Source organism: Spermophilus citellus (genome assembly GCF_964194105.1).
Source record: "Spermophilus citellus genome assembly, chromosome: 13".
Classification (NCBI taxonomy): Eukaryota; Metazoa; Chordata; class Mammalia; order Rodentia; family Sciuridae; genus Spermophilus; species Spermophilus citellus.
The window spans coordinates 97,901,998-97,922,899 of record NC_138193.1 but is presented as its reverse complement, the minus strand read 5'-3'; the positions used below and the strand labels follow the sequence as shown (position 1 = coordinate 97,922,899).

At 39.4% G+C, this 20,902-nt stretch overlaps 1 protein-coding gene across 4 annotated transcripts in view; it reads right to left on the bottom strand.

Moving 5' to 3' along the window:
• Positions 1-15,582, bottom strand: part of ITSN2 (intersectin 2) — a 129,396-nt gene extending 113,814 nt beyond the window's left edge. For 2 of the 4 annotated variants that reach the window (XM_081264522.1, XM_081264523.1), the window contains exon 1: positions 15,191-15,582. The gene's annotated coding sequence lies outside the window, so the exon portion shown is untranslated. The remainder of the gene's footprint in view (positions 1-15,190) is intronic. The other 2 variants (XM_081264526.1, XM_081264525.1) reach the window with 2 other exon arrangements.
• Positions 15,583-20,902: the final 5,320 nt, after the last annotated feature.

The following is a 20,902-nucleotide window of genomic DNA, read 5'->3' as shown; positions in this document are numbered from 1 at the left end:
CACATTTTCCTTATTTAGTTCTATATGACTAGTTCATAAATGAGACTTCCCAGAGAAAACAAGATTTATTTGCTAAACAAATAAACTGAGTAGATGGGTAATATGGTTGATACGGAAACAAAGCAAAGGAAGCAGGGAACGAGGCAAAGCCAAACTAACATGCAGAAAGGTCTGGTGCAAAGCAGATAATACTCCAAACTGCTTCCTCAAAACTCAACAGACACCAGAGCCATGGATATTAAACCAAACTGTCTCCTGCAAATAGCTATTCTGTAACTTGATTGCTTCTTTTAAGTATGTTTAAAAACAGAAGTTTATTTCTCATTGAATTCTGCAGGCTTTTGCTTGGGAGTTATGAGGAAAGTTTGGGTTTTTCAATTATACTTTGAATCATATTAGTTAAATGCAGCTTGCTTTAAATTTGAGGAAAGACCTGACATTCAAGAAAGCAACACAGTCAAGTTCCTGAAGGTATATTTTTAAAAAACTTTCTAGTGCTTCCTCCACTCCAGCACATGGTAGGTAAACAAGGACAATTCTAAAACTATACTTGCTGATTAGTTTAGAAAATTATTCCAGCTTCATCTAGTTCCCAAAGAGATCAAAGTCAGTTCTATATAAGAATGACTGGAGCAAAAGTGCCTTCTACTTTAGTTTCTACAGTAGGAAGAAATTCAGAGTACATACCTATTCACCATCTACCCATTCATTTTTTTTCATTCATTCATCAAATATGAAGGGTCATTATAATAAAAAGATTTGAGAAATACTATGAGAACCCAGAGAATAGACCTCTCACTACTTGGGAAATAAATCAAAGTATGGGACATGTTACAAAGGAGGTAATATTTGTCTAACAATTACCTAACATGAGACTAGTGACAAAGTGAGTGAACTCCAGTGTCCTTGGAATGAACGACACTGTACAGGTAATGGACAGGAACTGTTACAAAGGAAGTTAATTTCTGAGCCAAAGAGAATGACTAGTTGAAAGAAGGACAGAGCCAGTATTACAATAGGACCACTCCTACTGTCTCCTAAAGACATTGTGATTTGAGTAATGTAATTTTGAAGAATTAACTTAATCTTAAGAGTTAAGAGACCTTAAAGAACCCAGCAGTCTTCAAACTGTGCTCCCTAGTGTTCTAGAAGTTTAAAGGAGGTTCAACAAAAATGGAGTAAAGAAAAAGAGTAAAAAGTTGGGAAGTAATAACCACTTCAATAAGAGGAGCTCTAGTTTTAAATATTTCATATTGAGGCTTCTTTGTAAGAGTTTATCTGATGATTTAAAAAAAAAATCCAGTAACTCTACTGTTTTGAAAATGAATGGATGCTGTATTTTGTCAAATGTTTTTTCTGCATCTATTGAGATAATCATGTGATTCTTGTATTTATGTTTATTGATGTGGTGAATTACGTTTATTGATTTCTGTATGTTAAACCAAGCTTGCATTACTGGAATGAAACCTACTTGATAATGGCGCACTATCTTTTTAATGTGTTTTTGTATGTGATTTGTGAGTATTTTATTAAGAATATTTTGCTGGGCACAGTGGCGCACACCTGTAATGCCAGTGGCTTAGGAGGCTGAAGCAGGAGGATCAAGAGTTCAAAGTCAGCCTCAGCAACTTATGAGGCCCTCAGCAACTCAGGGGCCCTGTCTCTAAATAAAATAGAAAAAAAGGCTGGGAATGTGGTTCAGTGGTTAAGTGCCCCTAGGTTCAATTCCTGGTACCCATCCCCCCACCAAAAAAAAAAAAAAAAGGAGAGAGAAAGAGAGAGAGAAAAAGAACTTTCTCATCTATGTTCATCAGGGATATTGGCCTGAAGTTTTCTTTCCTTGATGTGTTTTTGGTTTGGGGATCAGGGTGATACTAGCTTCATAGAATGAGTGTGGAAAGGTTCCCTCTTTCTATCTTATGGAATAGTTTGAAGAGGATTGGTGTTAGTTCTTCTTTGAAGGTCTCATAGAACTCACCTGAGAATCCATCCCATCCTGAGCTTTTATTTTTTGGTTGACTTTTGATAGTATCTTCAATTTCATTGCTTGAAATTGATCTGTTTAAATTTACCATGTCCTCCTGGTTCAATCTGGGTAGGTCATATGTCTCTAGGAAATTTGTCAATGTCTTCAAGATTTTCTATTTTATTGGAGTATAAGTTTTTCAAAATAGTTTCTGATTATCCTCTGTATTTCAGAGGTGTCCATTTCCTTTTCATCATGAATTTTAGAAATTTGAGTTTTTCCCTCTTTCTCTTCATTAGCATAGCTAAAGGTTTATCAATTTTATTAATTTTTTTAAAGAACCAAACTTTTGTTTTGATTTTTGTTTCAATTTCATTGATTCTCTGATTTTAATTATTTCCTGTCATCTTCTGTGTTTAGCATTGATTTGTTTTTCTTTTTCCAGAGTCTTATGATGTCATTTTATCTTAAGTTATTTATTTGGAGACTTTCTAGTCTTTTAATGAATGAGTTCAGGGTTGTGAACTTTCCTTTTAGAACCATCTTCATAGTGTCCCAGATTTTGATATGTTGTGTCACTATTCTCATTTGCCTCTATTTTTTATATTTCATCCTTGATTGCTTCTGCTATCCACTGATCATTCAATAGCATATTATTTAGTCTCCAAGTGTTAGAGTAGCTTCTATTTTTTATTATATCATTGATTTCTAATTTCATTCCATTGTGATTAGACAGAATGGAAGGTTTTACCCATACCTTTCAAGAACTGAAATACTTCCCACTCCACCTCAGTTCCATCTTATTCCCATGTACCCTTTCTATTGTGGAACTACCTACCTCCTCAATGATACTGCCACCTTTTCTATGAAAACTCCCTTTGCTACATTTCATCTTGTCTTTAGCTCATTAATATAATACTATCTAACATTAAAAGGTTTTGTTTTCTGCCTGCCCTACCTCTACTAGACTGCAAGCTCCTATTAACGTCTTCATACCTAGTGCCAAGCAGTCAACCACATGGTAGACACTAAAATATTCTTCAAGCATAAACCCTTGATTATAAGAGATGAGCATACTTTCAACTGCACAGAGGACAAGCAGACTAATACAATGGAACTTAAACTTTGAAAACAGATCAACCAACTTGAATCTCAGTGCAATGACTCCCCCCAGGTTTCTGGACTTAGCCATGATATAGCCTCAATTTGCTAATTTATAAATATGGATAATTGTACCTAAATGCCAAGTTATTTTAAGGCTCAGACACCATGTGGCAAATAGAAGGTGGATGTAAATGATGGCTATTACAACTGTTAATCAATATTAATTAAACTAGTCATTAACCAACCCGATTTCACTGAAACAACAAACATAGTCGTATCACTTATACAAAAATGAATGTTTTCCTCTGGGGCTGGGGCTATACCACATGTGAGGAACTGGCTAGATCCTCAGCACCACATAATAAATAAATAAATATATTGTGTCCACCTACGACTAAAAAAAATTTTTTTTAAATAAAAATAGGGCTGGGGTTGTAGCTCAGTGGTAGAGCATTTGCCTCACACGCATGAGGCTCTGGGTCCGATCCTCAGCGCAACATTAAAAAATAAATAAATAAAAATAAAGACATTGTCTCCACCTACAACTAAAAAAATAAATAAATAAAAAAGAAAAGAAAAAAGAATGTTTTTCTCATTTAAATATTTGAGAAAAAGATACTTTTAATTAATATTTTCAGTACTAATTCTATTAATAATTGGCTTCAAAGAAGATAAATGTCTCTACACAAATTTAATTCTCAGTTCTATTTCTGCAACTTAGTCTCTGCAGTTTAGGATGTTTAAACACAAATTATAAGCATGGATTTTTATAAATGTTCAGTTTTGCCCACAAATAATCAACAAGAGGGCATAAAAGAAAATAATGATAAATTAATACTTAAGCAGTTAGTAAAATTATGTTCAAGCTATAAATTAAACTGATTTTAGAAGAATCAGTCAATAACTCTGAACTTGTGAGAATTCACCCACACAAAAGGGAAAAAACACCTAACAATAGCATGTGACTCAGCTTCCACTGTTGTGAAGAGAGTCGGGGGCAATATTTAGCCTATTCCCATCTGTCTGATATGAAGTGTAAACATTAAAGCAAAACTATTTACTTGACTCAAAATGAATATGGGAAAAATTTGGAGAGATGCATCACTTTCATGTAAAATATCGCCTCTTTGAAACAAAGATAATTTTCAGAGTTTTGAAGCTCTAAAATACAAGGAAGACACAAGGAAAGAATAAACATTCATCTATATGACTATTTTAAAATTCCTTCAAAAACAAAATTAGAAGGTAAACAAATGGGGAAAAATCACGACACATTATTATGATCAATTAATATTTTTAATGTTCAGAGAGCTATTAAAATAGATAATGAATACATTAAGACCTCAAATAATTTACTGAAGGAAATAAAACTGGCTAATAAATGTTAACATTACTAATAAGAAAGAAAATGAATACGAAGTTTTGTTTTGTTTCTGCTTATAAACTTACATTAAAAAAAAAAAAAAGCTGGGCACAGTGGCATATGCCTATAATCCCAGGGGCTCAGGAGTCTGAGAGAGGTTAAGGCAGGAGAATCGTGACTTCAAAGCTAGCCTCAGAGACTTAGGAAGGCCCTAAAAACTCAGTGAGACCCTGTCTCTAAATAAAATATTTAAAAAGGACAGGGGGCTAGGTTGTGCTCATCTAGTACATGTGAGGCACTGGGTTTTATCCTCAGCACCACATAAAAATAAATTTAAAATAAAGTAAAGATATTAAAAAAATAAAAGGACTGGGGGGGTGGTTATGGTTGTGGCTCAGTGGTAGAGCACTTGCCTAGCATGTGTGAGGCACTGGGTTCGATTCTCAGCAATGAATATAAATAAATGAATAAAATAAAGGCCCATCAACAACTATAAAAAAAGGACTGGGGATGTGGGTCAGTGGTTAAAGTGCCCCCTTGGGTTTAATCCTTGGTACCAAAAAAAAAAAAAAAAAAAAAAAAAAACACCTTGGCTAATACCCAGGGGCTAGCAATGGTGAGAGAAACTGGGTGCTTGTAGACATAGCCTAAAGAAGTAAAAATCAGAATAATTCTTCAGAAGGTAATTTGAAAATATATACCAAGAATCCCAGGCTGAAGCTCAGTGGTAGAGTGCTTGCTTCACATGTATGAGGCATTGGGTTCAATCCTCAGCACCACATAAAAATGAAAGAAAGAAAGGAAGGAAGAAGGAAAGGAATAAGGGGAGAAAGGAAGAAAGAAAGAATTATGTCCATCTTGAAATAAAAAATTATTTAAAAAAGAAAAGAATCCTACCAACTTCATTTCCTTAATCTGTCATAAGGAAATAATAGTAAATATGAAAAATGCTTATTTACAAAGATGTTCATGGCAGCATTAGTAATTACAGGAAAAAATAAAAATAATGTTAAGTGCCCAACAATGGAATATACTAAGCCAAGTATAATGCTACCACCTTGTAAAATCAAATCCATATAAATCCTAATAAAACTAATTTTTTAAACAGAATATATTGATATAAGAAGTACTATATAGGGTTGGGGTTGTAGCTCAGTGGTAGAGCACTTACCTAGCACATGTGAAACAACTAAAAAACCATATAACATGAAAACTGCTTATGTTCTTAGAACTTAAATGTGTATATTTATCATTATGAGAAAAACAGTAGCCAAAAAGCAATACTTATCAAGTGCCAAGCCCTTGCTATCACTGATAACACAATTATGAGGGCCACCCTAGGAGGGTCTCCAGACCTTAGGCACTCACTAATTGTTAAGACTGACCCAAGATAAATCACACTTTAAAGGAAGCCTCACTAAACATTTTCATAGGCCCTTGGGAGTGTTAAAAGCAAATTTTTGAGACTTAATTGAATTTTATTTCAGAAAAGAAAAGCAAGATTAATAGTGCCCCTGACTCAGACAGTAGTACAGAGCAGCAGTCCTCGTTAACCTAACCAATGGACAGGCCTGATTATTACTATTATATTTATTATGATATGGTCATATCAAATATATTGCCTATTCATCCTTACTACAACAAAGATAAGTATTATTATGATATCACTTTTTTATTCCAGAACTGGAGATTGAACCCAGGACCTCACACATGATAAGCAAGTGTTCCATCAGTGACCTACATCCCCAGCAATTTTTAATTTTGAGACAGGGTCTGGCTAAATTGCCAACACTGCTCAAACTTGTGATCCTCTTGCCTCTGCCTCCTAAGTAGCTGGGATTACAGGCATGTGTCACCACACCTGGCTGAAATCTTCACTTTCTAAAGAAAAAACCTGAGGTTTAGTGAAATTGTTACACTTACAAAGTTAATAGGCTGAGCTGGAACTAAAATCCCAATTAGTAAAACCCACGTTCCTTACTACAATGTTACATTGTAATATGTGTACAATATATACATAGATACAAACAAACAAAAAAGACCCAGGAAAGGGGACACCAAAACATAATTGTCAGTGGATGATAGATTTGGAATGACTTTTTTTTTTTTTAACTATCTTGCAAAGTTTCAACAACTGGCATATATTGCTTTCATAAAAGTGTTTAAGTTACATATGAGAAACAAAGTTAAATTTAAAGGGGGAAAAAGATTTATAAAGGAATTGAATTTACCCTAAATGACAATTACATTGTTAATATGTATTAAGTGCTCATTTATTCTTCTTCATGACCAGCAATAAGTATATCTCAAAATTAAATTAGCAAATTAAGAGAACATCTCTTATCAAAGCCAGAACAGAAGTCAGAAACAAAACAGGCTGGGGAGAAAAAGAGCTGAGGTCTAATCAAATGTGTTCACAGCCTGGAAAAAGATAGGAAAGGAACTTGAAGTCCCCAAAGATTAAAAACTCAGGGCTTGTTCTCTGGGACTTCTGGTGAAGGCTTCTAGTGGACTAGCCTATCAATTCATCAAACTTCCCAATGCTTTTCAGAATCTTACCAAGATGAGGTCAGAACTCTCCCTCCAACTTCTCCCATTACATTAATAAAGGAGGGAATCAGAAGAGAAATTTAAAGCTGTTTTATGGGAGTACAGATATACAACCTAGAAGATTCAAACATTCTGAACTGCAGAAAATATACTGGGGTCAAAGGATTTATTCCTTAGACTTTCCCACAGGCAAGGTTAGTAATCCTCTAAATTATTTTAAACAACCTCTCAGAACTTGTTTTCACTCAAGTTTAGTCTCTGGGCTTCTTCCTCTTTCCCTTCTCCCCCACTAGCCTGCAAAGCCCAGTTTCAATATTATTTCCTCAGTGTAAGTTTTTCTACTTATATACTAAGATGGTTGATTCACTTCTTGACATCACCAGCATCACCATGAGCACTCAAATCAACAAATTTTTACTGTGTCATCAGAGGTATAAGAGAAGGGAATGCAGAAGAAGAATAAGACCTAAAGTTATAATTCCATATAACTGCTATAATTATGAAGAAAAGATAGAAGAAGGACACCTTAGGAAAGTACAAAATTATTAGATGAACAATCCCCAAGGAAATGACTCCTAAACTGAGTGACAAAAGACTAACAACAGGTATCCAGTAGCTGGCTATAAGAAGGAAGGAGATTTTTAGGAATTGGAAAGAAAAATGGCCAACATCACAGAGAAAGTCTGACAATTTAAAAGACAATGTCAAAGGACTTTGTAAATGGGGCTACTCTAGCACTACCTCATAGGAAAAACTGTAAAAATTAAATGAATAAATGTAAAACAATTAGTATATATTAACATAAGAAGTATTATACAGGGTTGGGGTTGTAGCTCAGTGGTAGAGCACTTACCTAGCATTTCATGAAGCACTAAGTTCAATCCTCAGCACCACATAAAAATAAATAAAATAAATGTATTATGTCCATCTATAATTTAAAAAAAATTTTTAAGAAGTACTATATAAATGTTAGCTATTATTATTTTTTAAATTCACACACACACACTCACCAAAAAAAAAGAACTAAGAAACAACTTGGGGGTAGGGGGATAATACCTATACCTTAGAGGTTTTACTCTTAATATATAAAGAATTCTTAGGGACTAGGGATATAGCACTTGCCTATCATGTGCAAGGCCCTAAGTTTGATTCCCAACATCATAAAAACAGCAAAAAATCTTAGAAATAAACGAAATAAGCATGTCAGTGAAAAAAAGAAAAAGGCAGAGATCAGTATTTCTCAAGAAAAATGAAAAAATCAGAACCTTTTTTAATTACTCAGAGAGAAATTTAAAAAGATAGTCAAAACTGGATTTTTTTAAGTCAATGTTTCCAAGGATATGGGGAAACAAGACTGGTTTTACTCATACTTTAATACTGATGAATTTTTCTGAAAGACAACTCAGTGATATATTTACATGGGCCTTAGAGATACCCATACCTTTTAATCCAATATTTCCACTACTAGAAATTTATTATAAGGAAGTAATCACAGGTGTGAACGAAAATATAGCTACAAGGACATTGAATATGGCACAATTTAAAATAACAAAAAATAGAAACTACCTTAATATTAGATGAACAATATAGTGAAGCACAGCATCAAAGTCAGACTGAGATCATATCCTAGATCTACCAATCACTAGCTGTGTGATCTTAAGCAAATTATTAAACCTATCCTTGCTCAATTTTCCCAAGTGTAAAGTAAGTAACAGAACACCTGCTACAGAGAAGCTAAAGACTAAATGAGTAAAAATACATATAGTATCTCAAAAAAAAAACTAGGATATACTAAATACTAAATGTTAGATATTACAAATATTCAGTAGTAGCAGGGTCATATCATAAAGCCAACTCAGGAGGCTGAGGCAGGAGGATCAAAAGTTTGGGATTAGTCTCAGCAACTGAGTGAGACTATCTCAAAAATAAAAAGGGATGGGGATGTGGCTCCAGTGGTAAAGAACCACTGGGTTCGATACCCAGTACCAAAAAAAAAAAAAAAAAAGGATATTGTAGATACATATATAGTGAAATAGAACAATGTTTTGATAATGCCAATAAGCTAAAAAGTAAACTACACAACAGGTGAGGGATGTCGCTCAATGGTATAGTACTTGCCTAGCATGTTTAAGACCCTGGGTTCAATCCCCAAAACTGCCCCCCCCCAAAAAAAATAGTAAGCTACATAAGAGAATACATGATATAATTCATTCTATCATCTGCAAAGAAAAAATCCTAGAAGGAGATCTATCAAAATATTAATAATGCTCACTGGGTTCGGTGGTGCATGCCTGTAATCCCAGCAACTTAGGAGACTGAGTCAGGAGGACTGAAAGTTCAAAGCCAGCCTCAGCAAATTGGTGAGGTGCTAAGCAACTCAGTGAGAACCTGTCTCTAAATAAAATACAAACAAGGGATTGGGGTGTGGCTCAGTGGTTAAGTGCCCCTGAGTTCAATCCCTGGTACCAAAACAAATAAAATAAAATAACAATAGTTATCTCTAGGTAATATGATTATTCGTGACTATTATGCTCTTTAAATTTTTCTACAGCTTTCCAATTTTCTACACAGAACATTTATTATTCATCACCATAAAAAATAGTACACATAAAAAATCAATAGAATTTTAAAACAAACACAATGCAGCACTTTTAGGAAAAATCAAAATAAAGCATCTATTTTAAACCATTTGAAAAATCTCTGTTCTAGGCTCACAATGTGCCTGGAGATTTTCTTTCTTTCTTTCTTCCATCTGGCTTAAGTGAATAGAAAAATGAAATATTCAGTGATCTGTGGGGCACAAACCAAATACTACTACTAAAATAATAAACATTTATCTTAAATTCGGTATTCTGAAATACTGTTAAGTTTCTGATTTTACACTAAGGATACCATTTACTCATAAAATATCCATAATAATCCTTTAATTTTGAATTCCTAATTTTTATGTCAACAAAAAGCTTCCCCCAATCACTTCCCTTACTTAGAAACACTCCCTACCACACTTCCCACTTATTTTCTCCATGGAACTTAGCAATTCTAATTTCTATACACATTATTGTCTCTACTCCCTTTGTTGAATGTAAGTACCACTACAGCAGAGTTTTTTGTATATTTTGTTCACTGGTTACAGGATCAGTGTTTGGACCAGTTTCTAACACATGAGCATTCGGTTTTTGCTAAATGAGAGAATGAACAAATGAATTCCACACCATGAATTATAAGTAACTTCTGTTGGTCTTAACTTTTAAAGAGGAAAGAAAGTAATTGGGAATAAAGAAAGTTAAAGCAGAAAGGGGAGAAAGACTTTTTTTTTTTTAAGAGAGAGAGAGAGAGAGAGAGAATTTTGTTAATATTTATCTTTTAGTTTTTGGCGGACACAACATCTTTGTTTGTATGTGGTGCTGAGGATCGAACCCAGGCCGCAGGCATGCCAGGCTGCTGCTTGAGCCACATCCCCAGCCCTTTTTTTGTTGTTGTTGTTAATCAGTGAAGATAAAGACAGGAGAAAAAGTAAACTCATGAAAAGAACAAGATCAACAATGGATTTAAGAGTAAACTGCAGCATGTGCTCTTTCAAAATGCAAATTACCCCATATTACAAAGACCAGAAAGCTCAGGTACTGGAGAGGTTTGGAGTTACAGGGTATCTAATCTAAATGGCTCTCTCCAACTCAATCATCCAGGTTACTCAGCTCTCTGGAACACAGTGGAACCCTAAGAGTAGGAACCAGGATGCTGAAAGAAAAAGGTAAAAACTTTAAGAAAGAATCAATGGAATGAGAACCAGACATGCTGAGAATGATGGAAGGACAGGGAATGCCTTCCAATATAGATTGTCTCTGCAGCAAGACAAAAATCCATTTATAAGCATTTCACTAGAACTTTAGCAAAGGAAAACCTAAAATGCTTCTAGTAAGAAGGCTTTTCTTCTATCACTTGGATTTTCAGGACTTAATTTAAAAGATTAAAGAAGGAATGCTACATTTGCATTCCCAATCCATCCATATCACTCTCAACAAATTTCATTAATCTTTGAAGTTCTTACTTAAACTCCCTAAAAGTGTTTCAAGTTTACTAAAAAGTAAAGGCACCAATGTCATATAAGTTGTGAGATTTAATAACTTCAATTTCTCAATTCTTATATTCAAGTGGTCATTTTACAAGCGCCACAAGGCATATTAGATGGAAGACTGAGGAAGAAGGGGTAGTAGTGTGGTTAAGTGTCCAAATATGGCAGTGCTTCAGCAAAAATGAAATTGCAAAGCAGAGGTTACCAGGACCCTCCTAAGGGTCAGTGGAAACCCAGCGGGCTCCTTATCTATTTGGACCTGCGCAATTTGATACTATTCTTTCCCAACATCAATCTCTCTAATCAAGTCCTCTTTTCACCTGAATTTAAAAATTTTGAAGTGATAACCCAAAGTAATAGAAATTAAAGGGACTAAATGGGCAGATGCTTTGTTGGGTGTTAGGAGATGGGAATATGTGTCAGTTCTTCTACTCTATTTTCCAGACTTCCTATATGGATTATTTTGATAAGATTAAAATGAAGGGCAAAAAGCTAATTTCTTTCCAAGTTACTAAAACAAACATCCCTCCCTCCCCCAAACAAAGAAATAAGCTAAATTAGTTCGAAATTTCTGACTGAGCAAGTTGGAATAATAACAGGTAACATTACCCACTTACACTAAGCAGCAGTCACTCTACTAAGCCCATTACGAACAGCACTGATATGAAATCTATCCCCATTTCACAGATGTGGAAACAGTAACTTAGAGAATTAGAGTAATTTGCCCAAGGTCATACAGTTATTTAGTATTGGGGCTAGGCGTAGGAGGTCTAATTTGAGAGCCTGTATTCTCATCTAGTATAGTTATGATGACAATATGCAAAATTTTTATTAAACTACATATATTTTTTCTAAAATAAACATACATTCACAAATAAAAGAATCCAGAAAACATAAAACAGTTGGTTAAATAAGACAAGTTAAATGTCTACCATCTGGAAGTAGACCCCTAAATGTCTACACCATAATCACTACTGAGTTAGCTCCACAGTAAACAACTAAATTATTCAGTGTTCTGATGTAGTTATAAAATTATTTTTAGTTGAATCTCTCAAAATGCTACTATACATTCTTCAAATGAAATAGGCTGCCCTCTTGGGAATTGTGAAAATACATTAATTCTTGATGTATTCACTGTCCTAGTTCTGTTCAGTTTCCTCCCTTCCTCCCCAACTTCCGCTCTGCCTTCATATCCTTTAAGACCAGTTAAGTTCCTCTTTCTTAAGAATATCTATATGCATGCTTTACCCAAGAGAACGAAAACATTAGTGTCTGTGCTCAATAAACTGTAGGGTGGTACAAACTTAAAAAATGAACTCAAGCAGAAAAAGAGCATTTCTAATGCATCTTCTGCTTTAGATCTATGCAACTGCAGAACTAATTCTAAACATTCTTATTTTTCTGCTTTACACTTGGAATCCTGCCTTTCACAATTTCTTGGCCTGTTTTTCAAAATATTTTTTCCACAAACTTTCCCATAAATGAGAAATTTTAAAAACAGGCCAGGTGTGGTGGCATACTCCTATAATCCCAGTGGCTTGGGAGGCTGAAGCAGGAGAATTGCAAATTCAAAGCCAGCTTCAGCAATTTATCGAGGCCCTAAGTGACTCAGAGAGACCATGTCTCAAAATAAAATTAAAAATAAGGCTGAGAATATGGCTCAGTAGTTAAGTACCCTTGGGTTCAATCACCAATACCAAAAACTAAAAAGTGAAACAAGGAAATGTACTGTTAAATGGTAGTATTTCACATTTTAGTAATGTAAATAACTTATTCTAAATCATTTCTAAACTTTAAATGTTTTATAAGTACAGTGTATAAAAAATGTTGGTTATTTATCAATACCTAGTATGTACTTTCATTCATTCACTCAATAAATAATTATTGAATGCTCATATAACTTTTTTTCCCCTGAACCAAGATGAGTGGACACAGGTGCTGAAGGATCCTGGCTTGAAATCTAGCTCTTGTACTTAGAAGCTCAGAGATGTAGTCAGTTAAACTCCAGGTTAACATTTCATTTATTTATTTGATGGGAGGACAATAATTACTTCTAGGGTCTTGATGAGTTTAAATAATTATGTAAAAATAGCACAGGGCCTAAAATTAGTTAAGTACTTTAAAAATGACAACCACAATAGACACCTTATAATACTTTCAAGAAAGTATAGTTGAAAGAGATGGCTGATAAATGTTCTCTCTTATTAAAAAGATAGAAAATTGTGAAACACTATATTAAAGATATATTAAAACTAAAAGTCCAAGGGGGTGGGACGGCCTATACATGTAATCCAGCCACTCAGGAGGCAAGAGGACTGCAAATTCAAGGCCAGTCTCAGCAACTTGGTGAGAACCTGTCTGGACCTAGGGAGGGCCTAGGGATGTAGCTCAGCGGCAGAATGTCCCTGGTTTTGATCCCCAGTTATCTTTCTCCAAACACGTATGTGTATACACACACAGAATACTAAAAATCCTAAGGTTATGTAAGAAATTTTCCACTTTTTAAAGAGAGATATACTAACTACATAGGTTAAAAGATAAAAATAGGAAAACATGAAAGAGATGGATAAAGAGAACCCTGAAAGCTGTCAAGCATGGGTAATTAGTGTATTCTATTTTTGTGAAAATACAAAAATTTTAAGTCATAAATCCCCAGAATGAGCCTAACATATTTCCTCATACTCGGGAGAAATCAGGATTTGAGCCTTGAGATGTGTTGAACTAACACTGGTCAAGTTTTCTCAAACCAGTCTACTTTTCAATATAAAAGTGAACACAGGGAATACTTACTGAATGTATTAAAGGGTAAAAAATGCAAGCTTTTCAGCTGCTTGTTAGTACTACAGCAGCAATACACATCCCCTAACCCCAGTGTTCTTCAAAAATACTTCCACTTTAAAAATTTAAGGCAATCACAGACACGGCCTCCAAACCTAAAGGTGAGCACATCAGAGTTGCTACTAACTTCAAATTGTGAAGGATTCCATTATTAATTCGTATAAAGATTTTGTGTGATGTTTCTAGGTCTTATCACTTTTTTTTTTTTAGATGTATCGCTGCATAACAATACAGTACTACCCGCACGCATGGAGAGAGTGGCCATTAATTTCTTTGAGAGGCTTAAGAAGCTTAACATACAGTCCTGGTACCTAAATTAAGCTGACTAACAACACAAAATTTCAAGTCACACCTTGCCTATCTCTGCACAAGCAAGTCAACACTAGCAAAACAGACCAGGAGCACGGAGTAAAGCCCTAATCTCTGTGCTAACCTTAATTCCTATCGTCAAGAGGTTGGCTCTGTCAAAACTATTCTTAACTCACTATGAATCTGCGTTTCAAGTGAAGCCTACTAGCTCTGGGCAATAGTTCAGCAACAAAGCACAAGATCCATAAATCCAACAGAGCCTATTTCTGCAGAACGAAAGCCCTCTGCAGTTTCAGTCTCGGTTTACCCATTCATTATGCACAGGCAGGGGTCGTTCTCGTTTTTATGAGCAATGAACTTTATTCTGGCTTCAGAGATCACACCTCTCCGCGCCCCGGGCAGACCCTGGAACTCAGCAACGCCCAAGTCAGATTTTCACCTTCCCCAACTTTGGCTCCCGGCGAGCGCGGACGCCCAGCATCCTCCTGCCGTCGTCCTCCCGTGACTCGGGCCACTTTGACGCACCGGGATGCGGCTCGCCTGACACTCTGCACCAACCACTACCAAAGGGGAAAACCCACTCCGCCAAAATAAAATAGGTCCCTGAGGAAGCGTGCGGGTGCCTCTAAGCCGGTCTTCTGCCTCCGCCCCGAAGCCGGGGGCCCACGCCGCCCAGGCCCCCAGCGGCCTCCGCCACCTGCCCGACGAGGCCGCGCGCGGCTGGGGCCCGGCGCGCCGCAGGGAGCAGGCTGCGGGTCCCGGCCCGCCCGGCGGCGCGAAGACAGGAACCCGGGGCCGGAGGTTTCCGCCCGGCGCGGCCAACCCGGCAGGGGCCTAGCGCGGGGGCCGCCCGGGCTCCCGACCCCCGCCCCGGCCGTCCGGGACGCGCGCCGCCACAGCCCGGCCCGCCAAGCTTCGGGCGGCGGCGGCGGCGGCACCCGCACCTGCCCCGCGCCCTGCGGCAGCCCGGGTGAGCGGCTTCACCCACCTGGCGTCCCCGCCGCGTCTGCACGTCAGGCGCGACCCGGCGCTCCTCAGCACTCCCGGCGCGGGTGCGGGCGGGCGCCAGGAGACCCTGCTCGGCCGCCGCCCGGTTGGTCGTAAGGCCGCCGCCCGCGAACCTGTTGCGCAGCCTGTCACGGCCGCTCGGCTCAGCCGGCGCCGCCTCAGCCCCACAACAACATGGCGGCCGCGGCCTCCGCAGGAAGCCGGGGGGCGGGGAGGCGGGCGCCGGGCCGGGTAGCCGATGGCCCGCCCGCCGGGCACTGCCGGGCACCGGCTCCCCACCCTCGGGAGCCCCACGCGGCCGGCGCGGCTCCTCACCCCCGGAGCCCCGAGCCCCCGCGGGCCTTGCCCGAAGTCTCCTCTGTCCTCCGAGAGGCTACGAAGCCCCGGACCTGGCAGCCCTTCCTGGAGCTGCGACGACCCACCTGGCTCCTCCTCCCCGAGGTGACATGCTGAGGTTGGGTGGTGCGTTTCCTGCCACAGTGGACCCCAGGGTTTCGGAATGGGCCAGGCGGTGCCCAGCTCGTCCCTGTCTCTCTACGTGGGACGCTCCCTGGAGCCTTCGCACACACGGAAGGTCTCGCCACGGATCCGGGGGCACCGATGCCCGGGGAATTGGGGAACGGGCGTTGGCAAGAGGTTGCTCCCACCCTTGGTCACGGGACCGTTCCGGGCCTCTGGAACCGGTCCCAGGCACCGCTGCAGGACTTCACCGTATCCAAGCATCACCCATTCCCCTTCCCTCACCCTCTTCCCTAACTCTCAGAAAGGGCCGACGAGGAGAACCCTCTACCCCACTCACTCTAGCAACTCCCCGTGTACTCTGACCCAGCTCCAGAACTGTCTCCCCCAGACCCTTCTGCCCGCAGGAGCTAAGTGGCTTACCCATCCCACAGCCACCGGACGGTGACTCTCAAACTCGGAATTTTTACCCGCTCCCAGTTCCTGGTCTCCTCACAAAAGACCAGACTTGATCCACAACCTGTGCCAGGGGCTTGCCCTTGACACAGCTTTGCTTTCCAGAGAAAGGCTTTCTTTGTGATTGAGGTGAGGAAGGAGTCAGTAGTTCCTAATGAGCAAAATAGAGATGTCTGTTGGTTTTTAGAGCAGGGACAGGACTGGTCTGAGGTACAAAACTCATATCCATATGACTTCCTTTGATGCAGGAGATCAAATGACTCTGGCTTCCTTACCATTTCTTTCCTGTTGCGGCAGGTGAAGGTAGCAAGGCTGGCAGGAATGCCCAGGCCTACTAAACTGGCCAGCCAACTCTCAGTGAGGAATTTAGCAAACATCAACAGTGATGAACAGGCTTTTCTCGCTCTTACACTCAGGGTTTTTCCTGACAGACAAGTCCTGAATGTCTATGACGTAGAAAGGTCTGACTCCTTGGTATTAGTCTAGGAGGTCCCTCACTTCCTGGTGACCAATCAATATGTTCTCCTTTGCAAGCAAACCACTCTTGAGCACATGGTCTCATTTCCATTTCAGACTTCACCAATTAATTGTAGTGGTTCTTTTTGGAGCTCATATTCAAGGGTCTAAGCCTCTGAGTCTTTCCCAACCACTTGGTAACATCAAACCTATTTTTTATTCTTGATAGGCAGATAGCCAATCTCCATTTCCCTCCCACCATTGATCAATGTCATTTGTGTTTCAAGGTTCTGGACCTGGTATAATTCACCCTGAGTCCTCATTCTCTCTGAACAAGGTACCAAATCCTTGGCTGGACAAAAATGGAATTTGTAGGAAGAGATGTTTACTAAGGAAAAAAAAAACATTGAATCGCCTCTCTAAAATAAACTAAAAAGATAATAACCTTTGATAGGAACTGGCATACTGTACATAGACCAAGCACTAAAACTATATCCCAGGGTTTCCTTCAGAACTTTGAGGCCACTTTGTCCATCCCATTCTACTCTGTCACAGCCCCAAACACAAGATTCATTCAATCATCTATCCCCACAAGTATATAGAATTTGGACAATATTAAGCATTTGGCTGTTAGATATAAGTAATGAGGGAAGAAAAGGAGTAAAGGATTCTTAGCTTTCTAGGTAGGCCTAGGTAATGATAATTCTCTTGAACAAGAATGGAATATAGGAGGGGAGCACAGACCTTAGAAATGACCAAAGAAACATGCTTGCTTTTCTTGCAACTTCTAGATCATTTCCACTCACATGCAAAAGTCCTTCTTTAATTTTTTTAACACCAGCTATCTTTATCCCTGAACCAACCTAACAATCCCTATATTTTACCAACTTCCAGGGCATTCAGTTTATCAAGAATTTCAGCACCTGGAGTAGTAGTCCTCTCCCTCTAGAACCCTCATCATTCTTAGTGTCTTTAGGTATTCATGATTCACGTAGGTGACATACCCACTGTCCTAGTTCACTGACTTGCTCTTCTCATCAGGCAGGCCTTGAAATGGGAACTGTAAATTTCCTCCTTAGTATTTTCCAAATGCCACCACCTCTTCCTCTTGTTCACCCCCTACTACCAGCTGATGATACAAATTTCTGATTTTCATTAAATTTTTAAAAATTTCAAGCATTTTTAAGTTGTTTTTTATATAGTTGTACATGGACAGCATGCCTTTATTTTATTTTTTTAAATGTTTATTTTTTAGCTTTAGGTGGACACAATATCTTTATTTTACATTTATGTGGTGCTGAGGGTCGAACCCAGTGCCACAACCCCAGCCCATATTTTATTTGTTTTTGTTTTGTTTTGTTTTTATGTGGTGCCAAGGATCAAACCCAGTGCCTCACACATGCTAGGCAAGCACTCTGCCTCTGAGCTCCAGCCCCAGCCCCTCAATCATTATTTCTTCAAATACATTTTTCTGCCCCTTCTCTCCCTTATCTCCTCTTGGCTTTCCAACTGCATGTGTTTTTTTTTTTTTTAAGAGAGAGAGAGAGAATTTTTTAATATTTATTTTGTTTTAGTTTTCGGCAGACACGACATCTTTGTTTGTATGTGGTGCTGAGGATCAAACCCGGGCCGCACGCATGCCAGGCGAGCTCGCTACCGCTTGAGCCACATCCCCAGCCCTGCATGTGTATTTAACTGTTCAATATCATTTGAGGTTCATATTACATGTGTCCCAATAGTCTAGCCATGTTCCACCATGGAGTGTCAGCAACACCTGGCTCTGATTGATGAAAATATGCCCCTTTTAAAGCTGTGCTGCTTTTACCTCTCTTTGGTAGGAATTAGTCCATCTATGTTCAGTCTCTGTGCTTTCTATCTAGGGTAACTGTTTAAATCCGTTAAAAAAAAAGTCACAATCTCTCCATCCCACTCCTAAACACACGTACACATGCTTATATACTGTCACATCAATTCTACCCCTTTGAGAAATAGGTGAAAAGTGAAGTTTGTTCCTTTTTCGATTTCTTTTTCCTCTCAAAACCCAGACAAAAGAACAGATGTGCTGACAATAATCTTTTGTGGATAAAAAACTCAAGTCAATCTGGGAAACCAGGCTGAGGCTGCCACATTATTTGATCATAAGAGCAGATGAAAAGCATGCCAGAGTAAGGGGATCAGGGTGGAGGAAAAGGGCTAGGCCTTCATTTAACAGTTGTCAATTCACTAATTTGATGTTTGTTTTAATTAATTAAATAGTTATTTAAAAACCTCCCATGTTATTAATTCACAGGAATGGTCAATGGTACAAACTTGGTCCTTGGCTCAGTTTGTTGATCTCACCCTATTCTGGACCCTATGCTGGAAGAGAAGCAGAAAAATGAAAATAGGAGTGATTTAGGGGAAAGAGAGGGAAGGGAATTACCCTGGCATGGAAAGGAGTACTCCCATCTTCGGGCCACTTGTGTTGTGCATAACTTGAGACTCTGGCCTGATGCCTATGGTACCGGAAAGGCAGTGCCAGGGAAGCTGAAGGGGGAAGTTAGCCCAGACTTGGTCCTAGGCCAGCACTGCAGGGTGGAGCCAAAGGCCAGACTGGGTGAAGCCTGGAGGCCCTGGACAGGATGTGCTCATTCATGAGTGAAGCAGCAGGGGCTTCCAGTGTGGCAGGTGTAGCTCAGAGAAAGGGAATCCAGTCTGATTCAAGAGTCAGACATGCTTCCTGTCTGGCATATATGCCCAGCTGTCTGTTTATTCCATTGCTGCTGTCTGCAGACAAACCTGGAGTGATACCAATTCCCTCCTTTTAATAATCAAACTAATGATAAGGTAGCATTGTGCACTGAGTACCTTTGTGTGTGTGGTACTGAGAACGGAATCCAGGGCCTGTGGGTGCCAAGCACATGCAGTGCCACTGAGCTACACTTTCAATCCCCTACTATTTTTTTTTAATTTCATTTTGTCCTCACAATAATCCTGCTAACTAGAGAGTTCTGTTTGTGATGACCTAATCTTGGTTGATATTGAAGAAGGAGAGGTAAAATCAGTCTCAGCCTTTTGTTTTGGGGAATTTTCCCATACTCAGCTTTTTTCCCTTTACACAGAGAAACTCAGGACAGGCTTTTCTAAATTCAGTTAGCAACAATGTTTTATTTTAAAAGACACAGTGGACCAGATTGTTTTGTTCTGCTTGGACCAGTCTGGCCAGACAAACATTTTTATTTCTAGTATTGCTTGCTATTTTCTTCTGTGTAAGACAATGTCTTGAGCCAATGAAATTTAAGAAAGATAACTGTTCTTTCCCTTAGCCCTTGAGAGTGAGAGATGGTGTACTTGCCCTTGCTCTGGTGCCAGAGGGTAGAACACTATAGCAGTGTAAGCCACAGATGAATGTGAGCCTACATTTTGTTTTGGTCTTTGCAGTGCTGGGTGTGGAACCCAGGTCCTCACACAATCTAGGCAAGGACTCTACCCTCAGCCCCTATGAACACATTTCAATTGTTTAAATTATATGCTTGAAACTTGACCCGTCCTGACTCCCCTTAAGAAAACAAGATGAACTTCTAAAAATTCGAGCTATGAAATTACAATCCAGAGAGGAGTCTGAAACCTCAAGTTGGTCAACATCCTCATCTGCCCTAGGTAGGAGTGGCCAGATCAGGAGAATTTCCTGCATAAGGTTCAGGTGGAGATCAGGATTGGATGCTTGGTGCTATTTGCCATTTCTAATATTTCCTTTCTTGTTGCATGTACACAATGAATATGCTCCCCCTTCCTTTTCTAGTACCTCTAGGTTAGGAATGCTTAATTCAGTAGAACCATATATGTCAGGGCTTTTAGCCCCCCCCCCCTTCCCTCCTGACCTGCGGGAGAGATTGGGGGAGCACGTGCAATCAGGAGGAACCAAGAAAGGTAAAGGTCCACTGGCCACCCGCACCCAGCCCTCCCTCCTTGCTGGAGGACAATCAGACACGCCAGGGAGAACAGTCAAAGCAGGATCTCGTTTATTGAGAAAACACACACAGCTAATATAATGTACAGGAGCCAATCAGGGTAAAGGTCAGCAGGGTGGGGAGAATTTACATTTATACCCATCCTATCGGCAGTAATGGGAGACATGAGCTGTCCGTGAGGGTAGAAGGGTTCTGAGCCTATCCTAGAGGTAGTCCGATTCTTCATCACAACCTATGGCAATGCCTTCTGGCTAATCGCCAGGTGCTATCTTAGCCACGTGTGGCCCCAGGACTGGGAAGCGGGTAGCAGCCAGCAAGTTAAGTTTCCTCTTTTCTGATGCAACATGTCCCACATTACATCATGCCCTACA